The 21,410-nt window shown below is 39.6% G+C and overlaps 1 long non-coding RNA gene and 1 pseudogene across 1 annotated transcript; one reads left to right on the top strand and one right to left on the bottom strand.

Annotated features, from left to right (window-relative positions):
• The first annotated feature begins 441 nt into the window (after nt 1-441).
• LOC103655041 (mitochondrial uncoupling protein 1-like) lies at nt 442-2,607 on the top strand (annotated as a pseudogene).
• A 6,387-nt stretch (nt 2,608-8,994) lies between these two features.
• LOC103652761 (uncharacterized) lies at nt 8,995-10,484 on the bottom strand. The gene is made up of 2 exons (XR_565055.2): nt 9,812-10,484; nt 8,995-9,087 (listed from the first exon to the last, which is right to left on the bottom strand). It is a non-coding gene; the product is annotated as an uncharacterized lncRNA (long non-coding RNA).
• Nucleotides 10,485-21,410: the final 10,926 nt, after the last annotated feature.

The following is a 21,410-nucleotide window of genomic DNA, read 5'->3' as shown; positions in this document are numbered from 1 at the left end:
ATTCATGCTTGTAATTGAATTTACTTTTATGTAAATATTATGCATAATATCCATGCCATGATAATGGCTTGCTAGAATCACTCATCAAATATTATGTCGTCGCAGCGCATAGGCACTGTACTATGTTGTCGTGAAATAGCTAGATTAAGATAACAAAATTTATGTATGGCTAGAATCATAAATGGGTTACAAAATCTTTTCTCATAACAGTATGACACATATATGTACTTAAGTTATCGTGGTATTATATGTTCCCGTTGCAACGCACGAGCACTTACCTATTAGTATAGAAAAGTAGAATACGGCTGTGACAGTCCCTTCCCTTGGCTGCCTATGTGTCTTGTCCATTCTAGGGCTTCGGCCAGCAAAGAGCTGGATTCTTCCTATCCCCTACCAAACCCCACCACCACGAGCGGTCGCCGCGCGGCGAGACCAGGACGCATGGTGACTGCCTCCTCCTTCACCGCCATTTTCTTCAGCAGTGCCTTCGTCGCCTGCTCCGCGGAGGTACCATCCGCACACCCGCATTCTTTAGTTTCTTTTTTATAGCCTCTCGTGAGCATCGCATGACATCCATCCGTCTGAGAGGCAGAGGATGAGCCACTGAAAAGCCACTGAAATTGGGACTACTCCCTCGCTCCCTACCTCAAGCAGAGTGAGTAGTGACTGGGGCTTGCAGTAGCTCTATTTTGATGAGCCATTGAGGCAAATTGAAGAGGGATTTGTTTGGCTTGCAAGTGTCATGATATTCGTATTTTATTTTTTGTGACTTAAGAACTATTAGTTCAGGGCTACTAGCTAGGCTAACGTTGTCATTTGCTTCTTCAAAGAAAGTTGGAGGATGTTTATTTGATCTCAAATAGAAGTGTCAACGATTTGGGCTTGGAGCCAGCTTTGATTTACCATTCCATTGGACATAGCCAAAGTGCAGATCCAGCTGCAAAGGAAGGCACCATTACCGCCACCACTTGTGGCTGGAACAGCCACCACTTGTGGCTGGTGGAGGGACACTAGCCACAATCATGTGCATCGTTAGAGAGGAAGGGGTTGCCACGCTCTAGAAGGGTGTCATCCCTGGCCTCCACTGTCAGTTCCTCTATGATGGCCTCCACATCGGCTTGTATGATCATGTATGTACTCCTTTACATTCTTTCAACTTTCTTCTCCTTCGATTCAATGTGACTTCCTCACAACAATAAAGGGGAATTTCCCTTCTATAAACTTGCAGGTGAAGGCTTTCTTCGTCAGAGGTGCTGTTGTGGATGATGTCAGTTTACTAAGAAAGAATCTTGCTGCTCTTGCCACAGGTTGGTACATTTTGCTCCCTCCACTTCAACTTCAATTAACTACACATCTTTCTGATTGCCGCACATAGCAAACTTGTCTCTTATCTGTCAGACTGCCACACACAACTTACTCTGCAGTTTCAATGCAGCATAATAAGTCATGTGACCCATGACATATGTATGTCCATCTTTGCATGCCTAGCTAAACATGGCTACATATGTTCATATGAGTTTTATCATGTCAAAATGTGGTTCGCTCTTTTTAACTTTGTATCTACAAACCAGTTTGATTAACATTTAGGCGTCAAGCTAGCTCTGTCAAAGTGTCAACGTTGAGAACCATATGCACCCTAAATGTGGATGCAGAATAAATCATGGGAACCTTACATCTATTTTCTTTTTTGGACCTATTGTTTAAACCATTCGTCTTGTTTACTGTTCATGTCCAAAACATGATACCTTTGGTTCATGTCTGGTTTGTCCTGTGCACAAGTTTTTTTCTTTCTATTTTTAGTACCGTACTCCCTCCGTTCTTTTTTATTTGTCGCAGTTTAGTTCAAAAATGAACAAGCGAACGAAAAATATTCAAGAACAGGGTAGTAGTTCATAAATCTGGTCAGTTCACGTTAAGACCTTGTTTGGTTGCACATGGATCGAGGGGGGTTAAATACCTTTTTTATTCAATTTTGACTAGAAAGAGATTTAATCATCTACAATCTCATTCAATCCCTCCTAAATGAACAAGCCCTAAAGGTGCCAGGCTCGACAATGTGAAGAACCATACAATGTTTAATGATCTTTTTTGGTCTATTTTCAGGTGTGATAGCTATTTTTGTGGCAAATCCAACTGATCTCGTCAAAGTTAGGTTGCAAGCTGATGGAAAGGCTAACACTGTTAAGAGGAGTTTTTCTGGAGCCCTTAATGCATATGCTACAATAATCAGACATGTTACTTTAACCATCATGGGCAGTAAGTGTACAAGACTATTTCTTTTTTCGCTGTCCTTAAATTCCTTCATGTTTCCAGGAAGGTATTGGAGCTTTGTGGACTGGCCTTGGCCCAAATGTCGCACGCAATGTCATATTTAACGCTGCTGAGTTGGATAGCTATGATTAGTTCAAACATGTACCTGTTGACTCTAATGTCTTTGTGGTGGGCATTATATTTCATTATCACTAATCATTCCTTTGTTCTGTTCATGTAGATGTTTCTAAAACTTCCTAGGTATACTGATGACGTTTTACCCATCTTTTAGCTAGACTTGGTGCTGATTTTTTTTATATTTGCATCGGCTCTCCGATGGATGCAAATAATCTTTGACTAAATATCTTACTAGCAGTTCACAAGGTTCAGCAAAAAAAACTAAAACAACACAATTGTTTTGTATTCTTTACTCCAATAATCATCGAGTGATTCATCCTCCATATTTTGCACAAAAACTAAGGGAACACCTAGCCTACCTACCGTGGACAAATGCCACGTGAAGAATTGTCAGATAATTTCACACATGTATTTACATTTTTTTCCTAATGAGTACGTGCAGGTTTATACTATATATTAATCTAGCATATCTCTATGCACTTAGACGTGACTAATTTTGGACTGAAATTAGCTGCAATCTCAGAAAATTCGTTGAACATTGGTTGTTTATACTTTGGGGAAATCATGTATCTTAGAGAACCCTTATTTACATTGCACATTTGAAGCCATCTATTAAAAAATCAAACAAATTATAAATTAGGATTGATGGAATATTTGTTTACATTTTCCCTAGAGGGGGTGAACATTCTGAAGCATTAACGAACTAAGCCTACGAAGAATTTTAGGTATTGGTACATTTGGAAAAGTGAAGATTGCAGGGCATAACCTTACATGACATAAGGTTCCTATAAAGATCATCAACTACTACCAAATGAGAAATATGGAAATGGAAGAGAAAAATATGGTTTCGGGTGAAGGAAGTTGTTAATATTAACAAATTGTTATCAACATTTGGGTTTGTACTTGACACTCAAACTTTTATCTCTACTACTATGAAGAAGGTAAGGGGTGGGCTGCCTACCATGGTTCTACCTACCCCTTGTTCTGCCTACTGCGTCTCCACACCAGGCAACCAAGAATGTTCTTAAATGAGCAACTTTTTCATGCAATCAAGAATCAAAAGTCTATGTTGGTTTACATCTTTTCTGAAAGTGATTTACTATTTTATACTTGAGTAACTTTGTCCTATGATATGAGATATCCAAATTCATCTAATAATTAGTTAATTTGAGATGAGTTGGTCCTACAAGGGTCTGTAACTCTATTGTATGCTCTTACACCCACATATATCTAATAAGTGAGCCTGAGCAGTGACATAGTCTATATAGTCCATTGGTACCATGGGCTGTATGGATATAGGTCACTGCACTGCTGATAGTGAGGAGCAGAAAGTTCATGTTATTGCTGGTGTGCTGACCCTTACCACTCCAATTTTAGTCCACCCCTATTGACCACATAGTTGAAATGAGTATTATGGGTGTGATTACATGAGTCATATCTGCAGCATGGCTCATTTTTGAATGTTTGCTGGTGGGAGGCTCATCTCTTCTATGTCTACAAGAATATTTTGCTAGTGATGACGTGTGTTTAGAGAATGGGATCCTTGCAATTGTCAAACAAGGCAAGTGAGATGTACATGTAGCGTACGGATTGTCGGTGTTTAGTGTTTACTCATCTTTGCTTATCGTGGCTTCTTTTTCTATTAGCAGATGAGACCCCTTGAATTGTTTGCTAAAAGCCTATGCTATCAACTCCTTTGACATAGATCCTCATAACCCCTCTGTAAGCCCTTGTCTTCACCTGCTCAAGTGAACAATTTTTCTTATTTATATATATTGTTAATATTGTTATGGGTTTGTGTAGGATGTTGTTTTCACGTTAGAATGAGAATCAATCGGTGTCCTACCTTGTGGCCAGAAGAAAGAATTTTTTTACCATCGAGGGATCTCAATCAGAATTTTAGGCTCATTCATACATTCACTACAATGCCTTCGAACTCATGAACATTTATCTCTGGCTCTTTTGTGGTGGGTTACATGAATAGAGTTTTTGCATGTTCTTCGTTTCATATGGTGACATACTTGTTACTATGTGACATCGTTTGATGAAACTCTTGCGGCACTGTATTATTTATTTTGTTCTATATAGTCTTAACAATTTTCAAATAAGAATTTATGTGACGTCACAACACATTGTATTATCATATATAGAAGTCGACATTGTATTGATGGTTGCAATGTAGTGGTCCCGTTGCAACGTACGGGCACTCACCTAGTCAAGTTATAAAAAACAATGCTACATGGACCTATATGCAACAGAAAATTAAGTTCTAGGGGCTTTTCTGAAAAGATTAGGGGCTTGCGGGTTCTATTTTGAAAACCAAGGGGCTCGGGTGAAAAACATTTGGGGGCGCGGATGATGGTTATATAAACAAAAGCACATGGGCTAAAGCATAAATTTTAGGACCTGTTTGTAAGGATCTTTAAACTACAAAAAAACATGCGAGTACTTAATTACTAATGCAGTTTTTTTTTTTTTTTGCAAAAGCGGCTACGCGGCTCGGATGAAGGGGTACCGGCCACTGGTGACCGCACGATCAAATCCGAGGGCCGATATTAAATCGAGCGAGCCGACTCGGGCTTTAACAAAACTGACCGCACGATCGGATATCAACGGCTAGGGGGTTTCAGCTCGGCTTCATGCACATGGCTCCGTGAGCCGAGGGGGCGATGACGGGGAGAAGGCAGTGTACGGCGGCGGCGCGCGGCCGGATTCCTCGCTGGAGTTGGTTGGAACGACACTCTGGGTGGCCAACGCGACTAGGGAAGGGCTCGAGATGGAGCTAAGAGAAAAGTGAGCACGGTAGAGTCCTCACCGAGGGGGTAGAAGGGGCAAGAACGATGGAAAACGACGAATGGTGGACTACTGTGGAACTCCGGTGAAGTCGGGGTGACGCGGTGAGGTCGATCGGTGGACGGAGCAAGCTCAGAGAAGGTTGGAGAAGCAGCGGCGAGCTTCGGGGATCACATCAGCGGCCTCGAGACTAGAGTGGAAGCTCCGGAGATGCACGACCACGACGGCGATGGCATGACGACGACATCGAGATGTGGATAAGGCACAGGAGAGCACAATCCCTTTTCTTTTTCTTTTTATCTACACATGACCAAATACTCCAAAAATAGGTTCTGAAAATCTTCGTGAAGTTCTTGAGGTATTTAGAAATAGGACATCCTTAACAAAACAAGTATTAGTATTATCAAGATAATTCTTGAAACTATTTATCAAACAAAAATCACACTCCCAAAATGAATGCATCAAATAATGAATTCAACTCTTTTGTTTGAAAAAACTACCCCTACTCTACTATCTTCAAGAGATGGATTAAGGTGTTACATGTCTAGTGATAACGAACCATGATATACTTAGGGATGGCAACGGGTTTAAAACCCGCGGGTATAGAGATTACAAACCCGTACCTGCGAGATTAATGTTAAACCCGTACCCGCACCCGCTACCCGCGACGGGTAGCGTATGTTACCCAAACCCGCTACCCGCGGGTTTATGGCACCCGCGGGTACACCCGCGGGCACAATACTCACAAGTTATCATATTATATATATACATACATATATACATATATATACATACATATATATACATATATATATATATATACATACATACACATACATATATATATACATACATATATACATACATATATATATACATATACATACATATATATACATACATACATATATATACATATATATATACACACGCGCGCGGGTATGCGGGTTTGCGGGCACGGGTACAACATTTTCATACCCACGAGAAAAAACCCGTCGGGTTGAGAATCAAACCCGTACCCGTACCCACGGGTACAAACTCACACCCAAACCCGCACCCTATAGGGTTTTTACCCGCGGGCACGCGGGTAAAATGTGCCCGTTGCCATCCCTAGATATACTCTACTCACATGCTATCTTTATTGAACGTGGTAGATATTCTAGTACATAGCGTAGATATTTTCCAATAACAATGTTCACGTCATATGTGACAAACTATGAGTAATTTGGGACATCTGACAAGTTTTCTCATAGCGTCACTTGAGTCGTGTGAAATAATCGATGTGCTCAACCGGTTACGACTTTTGGTGTTCTTGAGTAAAATTTTGTTATGAGATTGTCGGTCCATTTGATATTTAGTTGTGCTTTAGAGGATACCTGCATCTTCGAATGGTACATGAATATATGTGAAGCATATTTATGAGTGCTTATTTTCATTACTTTGATGAAGGTTTATTGTGTATGAACACATGTGCAAGTTGTATATATTTGAACTGGTTGAATGATTACTCATCCTAGATCTACAACATCTACTAGTTACAATAAAGTCACTAGACACTTCAAGGCAGCAACCAAATCTTGCCTAACAAATAGTCATGTTCTTTTGTATCTTCAAATGCTGCATTGAACAAAGCACCAAATATTAGGTAGGGATGCGGTTTCCTTTGGCCAATATATATAACACATGCAAATGGGGAAATGGAAGGAGGGCTGTGATGTGGGAATTGTGGGTGCAATAAGTATGTGGTCATTGTTGTGCGCTCTTTCCAAAGAATGGAGTCTTCACTTGACTAGATCACTAGCTTGCGTTAACCATGTGAGGCATCAGGATCGCACATGCTGGCAAATGGGTAATAGTGACTAGCATGAAAAATAACGCCTTCTCGAGAAATCTGATAGCATGGAAAAGCAAACGGTAATAAGCAGCCTCAGCTCAACCTCAGCTTTGTGACAGAGTTCTCTCACGTTAGTATAAATGACCTGTTATAGGTTAATTGATGAGTACATGCAACTCGGCTGCTGGTTGTCTATATGCATTGCTAATTTGCTCTGCTTCCCACCACTGCATTATATGTTCATCTGCCTGATAGTGAAGTGGTTGAGAGAAAAACAAGGTCCGGTGGCGAGGAGAACCGAAGACTGGGCAACTAAGGGCGCGATTGGTTGGTTGCACGAGACGTAAAGCAGATCCGACAGATGCAATTCACTGTGTTTGGATGCCTAAAATAGGTATTGGATCTGGTTCCATTCATGCAAAAGGGACGCAAAAGAGATGTAATTCACTATGGATGGAAGATGAATTAAGAGACATATAATATCTATTGTAAGTTAAATACTTTTTTAGTAATATATATACCATTCCGATGATATAAACCAACAAAATAATATAAATCAATGCATTCTTAAATTAATGATATACATATAATACCATGCGCGCGCGTACACATAATTAATCATGCACATGTAACTGATAGAATAAAACGAAAAGACGTTGGGGGACACACCATAATATATAATAACCGATGCTCCTGCACTGATCTATTAATTGTGACAGGGAGAAAATACAAAACAATATTGTGTTCGGTAACGTTGATTAATCTTTATTTTATGCCTTCATTTAATTTAACAGAGCAACGGCAAGGAAATAAAAAGACATGGAAAAACAAAACTTAATTATATATGCGCTCGTCGTTTCCGTTGGCCTGGGTACAGGTTTCAGACCAGTAGCGCGCGAACTTGCATCCAACGATGCCGCAGCCGCCTGTGACTAGCACAACTAATAAATTAAAGTGGTGGTGTTTGTGAGCTAGTTTGAATTTGAATATATACTAGCTAGCACTGTTGCATGTGGTTTGCGTGTGTTTGGCCTTATGCAATCTGTCATATATTATTAAGTGCGGTCTCTCCTAGTGGTCTTTGATGAATGTGTGTGATGACTCTGCTTACCGTCACGTATTAAGTGTGTTATGAAATAAGACAAACCTGTAGCCAGCCACATTTGAAATAAGATATTTCAAATATATGGCATTGGACTTGTGCAAGCCACTAAAATAAAGCCAATATGTGTCTCATCTCCTTTCAATATATAATTAGGGATACAAATGGAAGGGATATGCATGAATAAATAGGTTTGTAATAAGAAAACTAAAAAAAATCATCAGCTATATATTCTGCATCTTCGTATTTTAGAGAATCGGGCGTTTGAACATTTGTTCTCTTCTTATGAAAAGAGTCACAATAGTAAAAAGAGAAATTTCCGACACCGTCGGAAATAAGACTTATGTCGTCGGACATAGGTTATTTTCGATGGCTTAGGCTTTATTTCCGACGGCATGAGTCCGTCGGTTGTAAACAGTCGGAAATAAGCTTATTTCCGACGGTTGCCGTCGGAAATAGCTAACGGTCGTTAGTGACCTTCGGTGTTAAAACTGGTTAACGGTCCTGACGGCGTGCAATGGACCCCACAAACTTATTTCCGAGGGCTATTAAGGAGGCCGTCGGAAATAAGCTAGCGGTCAGAAATAAATAATAGCAGGGATGTCAAATTCTTTCCTGCTTTTTGTTTATTCCCACAACCCAAAACATATCACAATTTATACACACCATAATAGTTCCATATCCGCATGCAAATCAATTCACATTTGAATCAACAAAGCGACATTCGAAACCACAAACCGAAATTCATTCATATAGTTCCATATATTACATATCTTATTCATATATCACATAGTTCCACACATTTACACATCGAACGACGTCGATCCACATTCACATAGTTCCAAATCAATAAAATATCGACACATCCAACTACTGAGGTTCCAAATTGCAATAGAAGTTGCACAAGAAGCTACTATCTTTCATTTAGCTTTCGTTCTCTTTTCGGATATCTTGAAGGTTGTGGTCAGGCCTTCAAACAAGGAAATGGTCACAATTAGTTAGGTAGCATCAATTCGTAGTTCATCAGTCATTGCACTAGACATAAATAAGAAGTTGTTGCACTATATGGCCGATTTTTCCAAGCAATAAAAAACAGGCACTTGAGGCAAAAAGTATTCGAAAAATAACTACAGTGCAAAACATAGACGGTGAGCATGAGCATAAGAAATGATTTTCAATTAGATATGATATGTCAACAATAGAGAATGCCATAGTCAAACTATTAATAGAACATGGACTAAATGTGGCTTTCAATAAATGCTATATGCGATTATGTGATTTAAAAGGAAACAAAAGTGTAGAAGAAAAGTTAATCTTTATACTCCAAGTACTTTAAACATTAAACCTAAAACTCTGACTAGCATTAACTAGAGATGAACCCTACAAGCTAAAAATAAAGAAATATATTACAATAAACAAAAAAGAAAGAAAGAGTAGCTACACAATAAGCATCATTAAAATCCAAAATAACAATAAACAATATAATAGCATACCATTTCCCCTAACTAAAGTCGAACTAGAGCTTTAGAGGATTTGAAGTAACACGTGATAAACGATGTAAGTACTACAATTTTCCCTTATAGTATTGATTTATTGTAACATCGAATTCTCAATCATTTTTCACAATCATGTCTAGAGACAATAATAATATAAAAATAGAATTTTTATCCTTAAGCTAGCTCACAGGAACTCACAGGAAGCCAACGACAGACGAGGATGTGGGCGAGGACGAGGCGGTCAACGTCGGGTGGGGCTAGGACGGTCGATGTCGAGCGAGGCCGTGGGCAGGGATAGGGTAGCCACCATCAGGTGGTGTGGGAGCAGCCGACCGTGGGCGGGGCCGGGGCGACTGTCGTCGAGATGGCCATTGGCGGACAGGGTTGGGGCGGCCTGTGTCGAGTGGGGCCACGGTCAGGGATAGGGCGGCCAACATCGGTCGATGTCGGGGCAGTCGGCCATGGGCGAGGCTGGGGTAGCCGACGTTGAGGCGACGGGCAGGTCAGGGTCGGCGGAGCAAGCACGAGCATATGTGTCTCGGGGGCGTGAGTGCGAGCGAGTAAATAGAATGGAACGGCGTGGGCATGTTGTTCCATATATCGAGTCATTTACAACAACTGTTAGGGTTGAGCCGTTGGACATAAGCTTATGTTAGATGGCCTGCTCTAACGGCCCTAGGAAATAAGCTTACGTCTGACGGCTACGAGGACTGGTCGTCGAACATAAGGTGTCCATCGGACTTTTGTCTGTTTCCTGTTGTGAGTCATGATGAAGCCACATGTTGTTTTCCTAGAAAATGTGAACTCATGAGATCCGACTGTAACATATCAACCTTATGTATATGACTACAAAATGTGAACGCATGATATAGGCAGGCCAAGCGTTTTATTGCTCGTCAAAGTATTTGTATTTACAATGCTACTCTTAATAGATGGGAATTACCGCACATGCATGATGTCATAGGTTGGTGTACGCGCTATGTAGTTTAATGGAGTAGTATGCATGTATCTAGCAAAAGATGCGTTTGTGTGGAACCTTATATATATAGAGAGAGGTCTTCGGGATCGACACATCAAGTCTAGGCATGAATTTGTGTGGTTACTACATCTAGCTAATAGGGTGCATGACACGACAAATGAAGTGTCTCATTGAGTAGGCTTATGAGGCATCAGCAATACTTGCGGATGAACCAATTACCGACATAGCTGTTTAGACCTTGTGTGTTGCTACCGCCACACATTTGATGCTGAGAATAAAACTTGATTAAATACCATGCACCTTTGTACACCGTTCAACCTTGTTTGTTTACAAGGAGCTAGCTGATGTGTATCGTTCATATGCAAATAACTCTTGTTGTTACACCATATAGTGAGTAAGTACTATGCAAATGAACGAGCACATCTTCCTCGTCACGGAACACCACATCGTTGGATCTCGAATAACATGCAATAAAATTGGTTTTTTCTAAGAATCGGCCGAGATATTGGTGCAAATGATCCTTGGATGCCCTCTACTAGACAAAGTGCTATCGCTACTGGTTGGAAACTGGCTATATAGTACTATATTCGCTAATCTTTAGTCTGATTATAAGAACCGGTACTAAAACTTAATCTTTAGTACTAGTTATTGGCATGCACCGGTAATAAAAGGTTTCTCTTTAGTACTCGTTCTAGCTAAGAACCTTTACCAAAGAGTAACTTTATCAATTCGGGCTCTTGGCTTGTCATAATCGTTGAAATTGTATAATCATTGAAATTTCGTTCGAGATCGTGGCTTGTTATAAATACATGCTCTGTCAATCACTCTTGAGTAGATTTAGGACCTAATTCTTTTTCATAGATGTAGGGCGTGATTTCTGCATACTAACGTGCAATTCATGTATGATTCATTTGAGTTAATGTTTTGCCTCTAGCATGGGTGAGGATCGTCGATGGATGTATGAAGGCTGAAAGAAGACATAGACTGCATCGAGTGAGTCGTTTTCCAAAACTGATAAATTTCTTGAGTCAGTTCCTTGATCGAGCCCGAGGACATATGGAACAATTGGGACATCTGAAATTAGATATTTCAAAATGAATAGCATAGATCTTGTGCACGTCAACAAATTGGAACAAGTGTGCCTCGTTTCCAACCAAATAGGGGTGAAAATGGACGACATGTGGTCGGATACGTGTTTGTAGCCAAAATAGATAGTCCTGCACAAAATGCAAGCATCCGGCGGTGCAGTGCGGTTTAGTGCGCATGTGTTATACTGTAATATGATGTGTGTGTGCCTAAGTTCGCTCCAAGATGGAACCAATTTCATGTTTGTTTTGGATCAGGTTTTCGTGTGCATTTTGACGCTAGCCCCAGGATAGATCTCGCATGCACTCCATAAACATGCATAGAGGTCTGGCCGATTGAAAGATTCAATAATAGGGTCACTACAGGACACAGGAGCATTTTCGGCGGCCAGATGCCGCCGAAAATAGGCCACATGCCACCCAAAATAGTTTATTTTCGGCGGCATGTGCCCTATTTTTTGAGGCATATGACCGCCAAAAAATTAGCCTAAAATAAAGATTATTTTTTGGCGGCCACAGCGAGGCCACCGAAAATACGCAATTTACGGCGGTATTCCCTCGGGCCACCGAAAATAGTGGCAGCCGAAAATAATCAGGCTTATTTTGGCGGCCCACACAAGGCCACCGAAAATAAATAATTTCAGAGCAAAAATATGAAATAAATGTAAAATCAACAACAATTTCAACAACAATATAATCACAATAATATGACAGAAACAATAATTACAAAATTACACACATTCAATACAAAAATATCACAATTCGACACAATTTCTTACAAATACATCACAGTTCACCAAAATACCTTACAAGTCTATTACAATCTAACACACTCACAATTCTATCACAAATACATGATAATACATCGCATCTTCCAAATTCAACACAAGCGTCAAATCATCACATATAGGGGTTGTTTGAGTTGTGACCACTACCTCCAGAAGCGAAGAAGTCGTTTACGAAGTTGTCTATCTGGTTTAGAGTCAGAAAGAACGAATAAGAAATTAATAGCTACAGTGTTTACATTACCACTATTCAAACGAATTGTTTGTCAAACTAACCTCTTTTATAGTAGCTCCTTCCCCTCCAGAAGCTCCTCGTGGTGTTGGTATCACCGGTGATGGCGTGTTGTGGCCCATAACCTCGGGTCCCTACAAAATCAAGTTTAGTCAAGATTTGAAAGGTTAATACAAATGACAAGTCTAAACTAAATTGAAGCACATGAGGTGCAGGTGTCGGAGAATGTAATCCCCATTGAGGCATCGACGACTGAAATTGAGGGAAAACGAATTGTTGCTGTTGTGCCTGCTCTGGAAACCAAGACTGTTGCAAATACAATATATTACTTATAGGACAAATATACGACCGTGTTGAGAATAAATAAGACACTCGTGTTCATTGCTTGTTGCTCATGTACGTTGTAAGCAGCCATGTACTCTGATTGTTGTTGAAGGAATACCATTTGTTGTTGCCGCAGCTCCTGACGAAATCTTTCTTGCTGCTCCCTCATATCCTCCTTCATGCTCAAGTGCCGACTACGACTGCTACCACAACCTGCCTGCGACGAAAAGCCCGCGGCGGCCGAGCGACGGGAGCCGAGGCCTGGGCGGCGGCGGTTCCGGGGCCGAGGCGAGGGCCGCGCGGGGGTGGTAAGGACAGGACGGGGGCTGAGCAGGAGCGGCGTGGCGGTGTGGGCGACGTGGTGTCGGGTAGGGAAGGGAAGAAGCAGAGAAGAAAGAGAGAAGAAAGTAGGCCCTTCGGTTTAAATCCATTTATTTTCGGCGACCAGTGTAAGGCCGCCGAAAATAAGGTGTCATTTTCGGCGGTCACTGACACGGCCACCGAAAACACCCTTATTTTCGGCGTCCTACGTGAGCCGCCGAAAATTTCCCTTTATTTTCGGCGGCATAACCCTGGCCGCCGAAAATCGTCTGTAGTGCTATTGTGGGTGTTTGGTTTGAGGAATAAGCTAGTCATCATCTTCTCACTCCTCACTTTTTTGTTTGATTTGTGGAATGGAATGAGTTTATCCATCATCACCTCATTTATCATAGTTAGTTAATATTAACATGAGGAATGAGGTCATTCCACCAAATTTGAGGAATGTACTCATGATGCACCACCTCATGCATCTTGGAGAGTGATTCCTCAAACCAAACATCCCCTAAATGAATCATCATCATATCTTTTGTATAACTTTTACACTATTTTTGTTGTAATATCCTTGAAACTCTATTACGATAATCTATTATCTTCTCCAAAATGTCTATGGGTGTTCTATTTGGTATTATTATTGTTGTTGATTTTAACTCTATGTGCATCTCTTCAACGCACATGAGTTCTGAACATATTACCACACACATATATACATAGTCAAATAAGTCTTGCCAATTGCTAGTCAGAGTATTTATATCTTCTCTTTATGACGAATAGTTAATGAAAGTCATTGCACATTCAACAGCTGGCCTATCGTCAAATGGTGGGGCACACTATGCAAATAAATATGTCATCAAGTACGTATGTGTTGAACCATATATAGAGAGAGCTCTTGAGGAATGCTAAGGCCTCAAGTAGTGAGACACCAGTAGCTGTGGTTACTCTTTGACAGCGATAAATTCAGTGTCATGTGAGTAGTAGGCTTACGAGGCATCAGGAACACCATAAACCCTAAACTCTAAAAGGAAAGGATCTCCTATCGAGTTTTGAGGTTAACACTGCTCTGTGCAACACAACTCCGATGCAGCTGGTTTGCCCATGCATTACCTACCGAATTTAGCTATGCATTACCTATCGAATTTAGCCCGTGCAACGACATATTTAAACTCTGTCTGCAGCCGTCAATCTAAAGTTTACTCAAAAACACTGTTTTTCATTGTTCTACATTGTAGACTGCACTATTCGCAGAGTGAAATTTAAATATAGATATGAAAATAGATAAACTGCTAAGATAGCCTAATGTTCATTTGCCCGATAGTGCAATGGTTGTGTTCGGGTCAGGCACATGTCCAGGTCTCGGACCAGTGTAGCCAACTCAGGACTGAAATGGATCCAACGATGTTGTGAGTTTACATACGAGTTCAGCTCGTTCATGCTCAAACGCTCTTCCGGTGCCAATTTTCTGTTGACTTACTTTTTAGTTTAGTAAAATGGTTACAATAATCCTTTAAACTTGTGGTAAAAATGCAGTTATTGGCAATCAAAAGTTAATGGCCAGTACCATATATAAAATTGTGACCTAGATATTAAAAATGAAGGATTAGATGGACACATTATTAGAAATGCAATTTCAATCCTTCATATATCAGAGCTAGAGAGTAATTAGTATACGTAAATGGAACATCAGTTTAATACGTACACATGCCCATCAACGCGCGCGTGCTCCAACCTGGTATATATAGAGAGATAGATTGTTATATGTTACATAAAATGTTAACTATATGGGATAAACATATATAATTAGTACATACAAGTCAAAGCTGATAATATATATTTACACCCTTTTGTCCTAAAAGAATACCTATTTATATAATTATCCAATAATCTCTATCCGTTGTGATAATTTTGTCAACTAATTAATCTATGTCTTTCATTCTTTGCATTGCACCTACGTGTGGGGTTTTAATGTGTATTTATTTGAGGACCCAATTCAAGTGAAATCATCACTTGTGTTGGCCAATACCATGCTTGTTATAACTACTCAACCGGAATTCGGCTCTTTGCCGAGTGCCAAATGTGAGATGAACAAATGACTAAACAACCAAAATAAACTTTGTAGATCTTGAGAAGCTATAAAATTTTGTAGTTGGCAACCTTTTTATTTGAAGTCATCTTGTCAACTAAAACTACGTCTGAATTTCAAAAAAAAAATTTAACTTTTGAATTTTGAAAACGACCTCGAAAGAAAAAACCACCAACATGAAAGTTGTAGGTATTGAAGAGTTATGAAACTTTGTAGTTGACAATCCTTTGATTTAAAATCATCTTGTCATGCAGAACTATGTTAGAATTTTAAAATTTGAATTTTTCAAACTACCTCGGATGGAAAAACCACCAAAATAAAAGTTGTAGGTCTTGAAGAGTTATGAAACTTTGTAATTGACAATTTGTTTGATTTGAAATCATCTTATCATTGAAAAATTCGTGTGAAGTTTTTAAAATTGAAATTCAAATTTTGTAAACGAACTCGGATGTAGAAACTATCAAAATAGAACTTGTAGATCTTGAAAAGTTATGCAACTTTATAGTTGGTCACATTTTCAAATGGATTTATTTAGTGACTCAAATAATCAAATTACTCTCGGTTTGTTATAGTACATGACAAATGAAAACATACTATGAACATAACTGATATAGTAGTGTAGTTGAAGGGGATGGTATACGTGAGAGAGAGGTTGTGAGTTCGAATCTCACCATTCACAAAACATGTAAATTTGATTTAAATTAATAGTGAAAAATGAGTGAGAGAGGGGTTGTGAGTTTGAATCTCACCATTCACAAAACATGTAAATTTGGTTTAAATTAATAGTGAAAAATGTTAGAGTGATAAGTATGGTAATGGATAGTGGTTAGAGAGTTGGTTCCCATAATTAAAAAATGTTTTGCTATTTTTTGTGTTTTTTGGCGATTCTTAATTTGCCGAGTGTTTTTATTTGTCGAGTGCTTTTCGACACTCGGCAAAGTCTTTGCCGAGTGTCCGAAAATAGTACTCGGTAAAGAACCTTTTGCCGATAGAATATTTGCCGAGTGTAACACTCGGCAAAGACTTTACCGAGTGTAAAATAGTTTTTGCCGAGTGTCTTAAACACTTGGCAAAGAACGAGAGTCCGGTAGTGGCTTTATATCCCAATGTTCATAGGGAGATCAAGAAAGAATAATGTAGTAGTACAGCTACCCAATTTGATCCTAAACGGTGGGTAGTTACAATGAATGAATCTTGGCACATTGGGAGGGAGTGGTTTCCTTTGGCCAATACATATAGACGATGCAAATGGTGAAGTAGAACAAGAGCCACCATGACACGAGATGAGAGAGATGCCAACCATATGGGTGCAACAAGTATGTGTTTGATGTTGTCTGCTCTTTCCAAATAACGTAGACATCACTTGGTTAGATTAGAATAGTCTATATATGTCATATAGGCTTGTGAGGCATCGGGATCACACATGCAACCATCGTGTGCTGATTAACTAATGTGCAAAAACATGGTAGGGTGGTAGGCAGGACTATAGGAGCCAAATGTCGACTTGTCGGAACTTAGAGGTCCGAACTCGGAACTTAGAGGTCCAAACTGGCAACTGTATTTTCTACATTGACTTGTAATTGTTGAAGTACATTTGTCCTAAAAAATAGTTACTATAAGTTATGGGCCAATGCAATAAAATGGCACTCCTCGTTTCCTCCCATCCCAAAATAATTATACATCCACTTATCCTAAAACTAAACCTGTTTAGCTTGACTAAAAATATCAAAAATATGGTCAACACTTGTACCTCTAATCTAATCAGACTTAATATACATCATAAATCATCTTGTCATGCATAACAATGTTTGAATTTTAAAATTTTAATTTTTCAAACTACCTCGGATGGAAAAACCATCAAAATAAAAGTTGTAGGTCTTGAAGAGTTATGAAACTTTGTAATTGATATTTTTGATTTAAAATCATCTTATCATTGAAAAATTCGTGTGAAGTTTTCAAATTTTGTAAACGGCCTCGAATGTAGAAACTATCAAAATAAAATTTGTAGATCTTGAAAAGTTAAGCAACTTTATAGTTGGCCACATTTTCAAATGAACTTATTTAGTGCCTCAAATAATCAAATTACTCTCGGTTTGTTATAGTACATGAGGAATGAAAACGTAATATGAACATAATTGATGTAGTAGTGTAGTGGAAGGGGATGATATATGTGAGAGAGAGGTTGTGAGTTCGAATCTCACCATTCACAAAATATGTAAATTTGATTTAAATTAATAGTAAAAATGATAGGGCGATGAGTATGGTAATGGGTATTGTTGGAGAGTTGGTTCCCATAATTAAAATGTTTTGCTATTTTTTATGGTTTTTTGTGATTCTTAATTTGCCGAGTGTTTTTATTTGTCGAGTTCTTTTCGACACTCGGCAAAGTCTTTGCCGATTGTCCGAAAAAATTACTCGGCAAAGAACCCTTTTGTCGATAGAATATTTGCTGAGTGTAACACTCGGCAAAGACTTTACCGAGTGTAAAATAGTATTTGCCGAGTGTCTTAAACACTCGGCAAAGAACACGAGTCCGGTAGTGACTTGATATCCCAATGTTCATAGGGAGAGAAAGAATAATGTAGTAGTACAGCTACCCAATTTGACCCTAAACGGTGGGTAGTTACAATGAATGAATCTTGGCACATTGGGAGGGAGTGGTTTCCTTTGGCCAATACATATAGACGATGCAAATGGTGAAGTAGAACAAGAGCCACCATGACACGAGATGAGAGAGATGCCAACCATATGGGTGCAACAAGTATGTGTTTGATGTTGTCTGCTCTTTCCAAATAACGTAGTCATCACTTGGTTAGAATAGTCTATATATGTCATATAGGCTTGTGAGGCATCGGGATCACACATGCAACCATCGTGTGCTGATTAACTAATGTGCAAAAACATGGTTGGGTGGTAGGCAGGACTATAGGAGCCAAATGTCGACTTGTCGGAACTTAGAGGTTCGAACTCGAAACTTAGAGGTCCAAACTGGCAACTGTATTTTCTGCATTGACATGTAATTGTTGAAGTACATTTGTCCTAAAAAATAGTTACTATAAGTTATGAGCCAATGCAATAAAAATGACACTCCTCATCTCCTCACATCCCAAAATAATTATACATCCACTTATCCTAAAACCAAACCTGTTTAGCTTGACTAAAAATATCAAAAATATGGTCAACACTTGTACCTCTAATCTAATCAGACTTAATATACATCATAAATATTAGCTTATTTTTGTATAAATTTGATCAAACTTTAAAAGTTTTGAGTCCTTGGAAAGTAAGACGTGCGCTTATTTTTGGACAAAGGGAGTAGCAAACTAAAAATGATTAGTGTTTGCAACACAAGAATTCTGCAAACTTTTGGCGTTGAAAACTATGAAAATAAGAGTCTTCCATCAAAATTAATTTATTTTCGGCAACTTTCGATTTATTTTTGGTGATACCGGTCCACTGGAAGATGGTGGCAAAAATAACACTTATTTTTGGTAGCCGCCATTGAAAATAAGTAAGGGGGTGTTTTGGTTTCTAGAGACTAATTTTTAGTCCCTCCATATTATTCCATTTTAGACTTTAAATTACCAATTACGAAACTAAAACTCTATTTTAGCTTTCATATTTAACAATTTAGAGATTAAAATGAATAAAATGGAGTGACTAAAAATTAGTCCATATAAACCAAACACCCCTAAATTTTGGTAGCTAATAGATACCCGCCGAAAAAGTATGTTGACACTCCTATTTTTGGTGGCTTGGTCTCAAAGAAATTACTGGAAATAGATTTTTCATCCTATGGAGACCATGTAGGAGACGCCATAATATGATTGATACTTGTTCAATTGGATATATTAGATTATGTTGTAGACACGTAGCCACCGTCCATGGGAGAACCTGGCGTTCCACCACTTCATCTCGTCTGTGTACTTTTCAATAGAATTTAATTATCTAATGGACATAATTTAATTATCTGTTAAGGTTATGAATCTTTCTATTGAGCACCATGCATATTTGGCACCTGGACATGGCCGGACGTCCCCGATCAGAATAACTCGGGCGAGAGTAATTATCCCATGTATGATTATCCTAACCTATTCGTGGCAATATGTTAGATCTCGTCTAGGAACGGGTCCAGACCTACACCTATAAGGGGTACGGTCCATTGAGAATCCTTGAACACGTTCCAATCGAATCAGTCTACTTTACCTTATTTAATGTTCATGCATTAGATCTAGATATAGCGTAGCCTTACTTGTAGCTCCACAACTCCAATCTCCACCTTTATTCGACTCTATGTTGTCTAGAGCCATCTTGGGTGGCTTGCCGACCCTAAGACGACTACCCTGGCAAGGCCCCTCACGGGGGCAAGATCCACTTCACTCAAGATCTCTGCGCCATCACGGACAGTTCGCTGCCCTACCGCGGACGGTCCGACGACCTACCGTGGATGGTCTGGTGACCTATCGCGGACCGTCTGATACCTCATAGAGCTGAACCTAAGGTCATGCTCAACACGAGAAGGCCCTAGGGTTCGTTTCCATTTGGCCAAGAAGGCGCCATCACAGAGGTGACCTAAAACTGACCAAGGGTTATTTGGCTTACATCTCATCTACCATCTCGTAGAGAGGTTTCCCAAGGTCTTGTTCTCCGTGAGTGAGATCTAGGGATCATTAGTGTTTGGCCCAAAAAGGAGACTAAACACTTTTTGGTGACTCCGCTAGGGATGAAAAGATCGGATCTATCATATCATATCTATTAGGTTAGATGTATTAGATTGGTCATGACGGTCGACCCCAAAGATCGCAACGACGTTTCCTTAGACAACGACACAAGCCTGACTAATTTGTCAACCGCGGAGCTTAAGAAATTAGACGATTGTATGAAGAAGTTGGATGAGGGGTTCCAGCGACAACAAGCTCATAAGCGCGAGGAGGTGGAGAGGAATGAAAGTCATTGCACTTTCATTAACTACCAGCCCTATCGTCAAATGGTGGGGCACACTACAAAAATAAATACGTCATCAAGTGCGTGTGTGTTGAACCACATATATAGACATGAATCCCCGTGGTTACTATGATTGCTCTTTCGAATCAAACAGGGACACACGACAAATTAAGTGCCTTGTGAGTAGTAGGCCTACGAGGCATCTGGAACACTTGCGGATGAACCAATAGCTGACCGAGTGTATGCCAGTTCATGCTGAGAATATTATTCAATTAGGCATCATGTCGTATTGTCCACACGCAAACAACATAGGCTAGTGGAATGTTCTTCCACTGGTGCTCTTTTTCCTTGTGCCTACTGTTAATTAGGCTCCATTTCATGTCTCGACATTGCATTTATTGGTTGAACTGACACACATAACACACAATGCATAAAGTATTGTTAGTAAGTCACTCTTCATCATGATCAAGTTTCCAACAAAAGATAGTAACCGATTTATAAATTGGGATCTTGTTGATATATAGCATTGTGATTGACGAGGATGAAAAAGATGCTCTGACTTCAAAATTATATGTTACAAAAGATATTTTTATGCATGTTAGTGTTTATACCATTGTTGACACACCATAGTAGTGTGTGATAGATGGTTGATTATTAATCGTTTCATTTAATCAAAGCGAGTCCAAGATAACTAAGGGTGCCTCTCTCTCATATCATATCGACCTCCTTGCCGATGAAGTTACTGGAGCGATGGAGATCACCATGAATTCAAGGGTTGAACTGCATCGGTGGTGGCATTTGCAGTGGCATCCAATGACTTGGATGTCCTTAACCATCTTATAGTCAATAAGCAAAGGTGGGTCCTCATGCGAAATGAAATCGCATTGTCGGACCTCCTCTTAAGGAATTGATCCACATGGCATCACACCAAATGTAGTGGCCTTAAACAAAGGGAACCAAAGGGGGTGGAGGTGCTACAGTAGATAACCCGTTGAGCAGTTGTGCTCCACGCAGCTACCTGTCTCCATGGTGTACACTCATAAACAAAGC

This window comes from Zea mays, chromosome 4 (assembly GCF_902167145.1).
Source record: "Zea mays cultivar B73 chromosome 4, Zm-B73-REFERENCE-NAM-5.0, whole genome shotgun sequence".
Classification (NCBI taxonomy): domain Eukaryota; kingdom Viridiplantae; phylum Streptophyta; class Magnoliopsida; order Poales; family Poaceae; genus Zea; species Zea mays.
This window is presented reverse-complemented; position numbering and strand designations above follow the sequence as displayed.